Source organism: Petaurus breviceps, unplaced genomic scaffold (genome assembly GCF_028583685.1).
Source record: "Petaurus breviceps papuanus isolate PSGF00001 unplaced genomic scaffold, PetGlider_PUasm1.0 125, whole genome shotgun sequence".
NCBI classification, from domain to species: domain Eukaryota; kingdom Metazoa; phylum Chordata; class Mammalia; order Diprotodontia; family Petauridae; genus Petaurus; species Petaurus breviceps.
In genome coordinates, this window is record NW_027185653.1 from 4,659,153 (window position 1) to 4,661,882 (window position 2,730).

General features: G+C 42.9%; 1 pseudogene; it reads right to left on the bottom strand.

Moving 5' to 3' along the window:
- Positions 1-207: 207 nt before the first annotated feature.
- On the bottom strand, positions 208-1,605 carry LOC138163201 (rab-3A-interacting protein-like; annotated as a pseudogene).
- Between the last annotated feature and the right edge of the window lie 1,125 nt (positions 1,606-2,730).

The following is a 2,730-nucleotide window of genomic DNA, read 5'->3' on the forward strand; positions in this document are numbered from 1 at the left end:
TGCACATCTTTGTCTTAGTTTGTTCAACTAGAATTTTATGTAAGCATAAACAGCATGTGTCAGTTTGAAAGAAATCAAAGTACTCTGCATTTTGCAAAAGATAAAAGATCTTGAACCCAATTCCTTAGAAATAAATACCAAGTTGCCATAAAAAAAATCAGAAATTTAAGTTATTCAGTGAAGTTCATCCATATTTAGCATGGAGAATTAAAGTTCCTCCTTGAAATATCCCAATTTTCAATGACATATCTTTTCTCAAAAACTTAACTTCCCAAAAGATCTGATCAACATGCTGGAGTTTCACAAGGCCTTGCTGGATATAGTGAATGCATATTAAAAAAAGCCACACACGAATATGATTCTGTACCAGTAAAAAGACAAAATGTAATAGCAGCTGCTTGAGTCTCCTCCTTTAATTCTGTTTGCTTTACTCACTCTGACCCCGGAGAGGACATTTCTTTGGTCCTCCACATTCAGGGGCAGAGCTTTTATAAATCAAATAGGTTGCAGTCCCACTGGTTCAATACTTAGGCTACTGTTTTCCGCAGCCTCCAGAATAGCTGAAGTCAACTCACTTTTGGAAAAGGTAAAGCATGAAAATATGTCTTCCTGATAAATTTTGCCTAAGAAGTGGCATATGCTGTCCATTGTGAGTTCATCCTTCCAAGATCTGAACTCATTCTACAGAGATGAGTCAGCCTCTTTGCAGTCTTTTATAATAGGCTGCATTACCCTGAGGTCCTGATGACTACTACTGTTTCTTGCATGTCCCTTTTTAAAAGGAGCCTTTCCACTTGGCAGAAGCTTTGGAATTGGTGATGACGGTAAAGAGGAAAACACAAAGTGTCTTTAAGACAACGCTTCTGCTTGAAGTGCATCAGTCTTTCCCTGTGCTTTTTTAATTGTTTTTTCAGCTGCTTGATATTAGCTTCTTGTGCCATTTTATGAGCTTCCTCAGAAGGTTATTATAAAGGCAAAATAATAATGTGATGCACACAGTAGGAAGGCAATAAATATTTCCTCAGACAGACTAGTTGTGAGTTCTTCCAATTCTTGTCCCAGCTGATCTCAGACTTTCAAAGGCCTCACATTCATCTTCTAGTTTCAGTTCCCTCTGAGCTTTTCAAGGTCTTCTTTTAATCTTTCATAACCCTTTTCCCTCACTTCTAGAACAGATGGGCTCTGTAAAAGAAACAAACTCTCAGTTTTCAATCCAAAAAAGTCATCATTGCCTTCAGAAATCTCTTTTATTGTCGTATTCTGCAAAAATTCTCTCTCGGCACTGTTGCTTTGCTATTCTGGCTGGCAGTTTAGTTAAACCGTCTGTGACTTCAGAGCAGGAACAGCGTACCGAGTCTGCAATACCTGATATTTCTCCCCAGTGTAAATGTCTGAGCAACGAACAAACCTGCTGTGTAGGAAGGTCCCAAACATCTGATGTGTAAGGCGGTACAGGTGCTGGCCATGGAGGATAAGGCCAGGTGGTACATCAGACTTGGTGAGGCAGTGTGTCCCTCAGTGGCTGGCTCATGTACACTAAGGTCTGGTGAAGTAGGGGAAGCTTAGGTTTACTTCACGGAAACCTTCCAAGGGGTCATTAGCCATAAGAAAGCTTTATTATGGTGCACTTGGAGTTCTAGCAGACCATTGCCATGACCCTTTGTCTGAAGGGTTTCTTTTGCTAAATCCAGTCCAGAACTGCTTTCTTCTACCCTTACAAGGCACTTTACACTCCTTTGGCTCTTCCACAACCCACAGAGGCAGACGCTGTCACAACCCTCAGCTCCCAGACAGGTTGTGGTGAGGATTCAATGAGAGGATCACTAATGTTGACCGCTTTGTAAAGGGCCGAGCGCAGGGCCTGGCACACAGTAGGTGCTAAATAAATGCTTGAAGTCATGGCCAGCCCCAGGTCGGACACCCCAAGTTTCTGGTCTTCAGGGTCAGGTTCCCCCCTTTTTTTCAGGCACACTAGGCCCAAGCACATATTTTGGAGACTCCCTAGAACTTCACCAGGCTGGCGGGGGTTAATCAGTAGCCGGCCCGGGAGGCTCTGCCTGAGACTGCCTGGTGCCGTGGGTCCTGGGGAGGTGGAGGCGCTCAGTGTCCAGACTTTGTAGCCCTGCGCCCAGGAAGTCCCGTGGCCACTCCACCATCAGACCATGGCCCTATGACCCCTCCTCACTGCCAATTCCCTTATCTTTTTAAGGAAAAATCAGCTGCTGTGTCAGGTTACCAGTGTTCCATGGATTACAAGTTGTTAGTAGATATTGTTCTATCACAGTATCTTTTTTTTTAAACTCTAATTTGTATCTCAAGGAAATTGAAGAAAAGGGGAAGGGGAGCCAGAGTATACCAAAATATCGATGGTAATACTTTTTTTGTGGTAGTGAGATACTGGAAATAAAGTCAGTGCCCATTAATCCTGGACTGGCTGAACAAACTGTGAATGCCATAATATATTTTTATTCCATCAGAAAGGATGTAAAATACTCAGAGAAACGCGGAATGAATTGTATGAACTGATACAGAGTGAGGTACAGTGAATGGCACAACAATATTTGCAATGACTACACTAATATAAACGAGAGGGGGGAAAAGGCAGGAAACCAAGCCAAACACTGAACAATAGCAATAGCCATTCCTTGTCAGAAAGGAGATGAAGCCCCTTGCTCCTTCCTTCTCAGAAAGGAGATGAAGCCCCTTGCTCCTTCCTTGTCAGAAAGGAGA